Genomic DNA, 872 nt, shown 5'->3' on the forward strand with positions numbered 1-872 from the left:
ACCCCTCTAGGGGCCCCTCTAGGGGCCCCTCTAGGGATCCCTCTAGGGGCCCCTCTAGGGATCCCCCTAGGGGCTCCCCTAGGGATCTCCCTAGGGGCCCCCCTAGGGATCTCCCTAGGGGCCCCCCTAGGGATTCCTCTAGGGGCCCCTCTAGGGACCCCTCAAGGGGCCCCTCTAGGGACCCCTCTAGGGGCCCCTCTAGGGATCCTTCAAGGGGCCCCTGTGTGGGCCCATCGGGGGCCTCTCGTGAGGGTGTAAAGGGGAGAAGGGGGGGGCCCAGGGGGCCCTGCAGCCGCAGCATCACCCCTAGGAATACCCGCGGGAGCCGTAGCCGCGAAAGGGGCGGTGATAGGCGGAGGAGCTTCAGTGGAGAGAGAGCCCCGCAGCAGGGTACAGGCGGCGCCGGTGAGGACCGTTACCGGGGGGCCCCCTATAGGGGCCCCTCTAGGGGCCCCCCCCGCAGTGGCAGTGGTGATAACAGCGAGAGGGGAGGGAGACGGCTCCATGAGGATGCAGAGAATGAAAAAGAGTTCAGACGAAGCCCCTCGCCGAGGCGGGTGAGCTGCAGCGCGGGGAGGCGCAGCAGCCGTCGCATGAGGCGCAGCAGCAGGAGCATCAGCAGCAGAAGAAGCAGAAGCAACCGCAGCAGGAGCAGCAGCAGAAGGCAACAAAGACGCAGCCTTCGTCGGCACCCCACAAGCAGCCAATCCCCCAGACGCCTAGGGCCCCAGGATGAGGGGATCCGCTCACGGGGTCACGACACAGGATCCCGGGATCGTGGGGTCGGGTCCCGGGACCGGGGGATCGGATCCCGAGACCTCGATGCAGGGTCCCGCGGCCGTGAGCTCGAGGCTCGGGGTCGAGGCACTGCT

This window comes from Eimeria mitis, genomic scaffold (genome assembly GCF_000499745.2).
Source record: "Eimeria mitis Houghton genomic scaffold, Emh_scaff1530, whole genome shotgun sequence".
NCBI lineage: Eukaryota > Apicomplexa > Conoidasida > Eucoccidiorida > Eimeriidae > Eimeria > Eimeria mitis.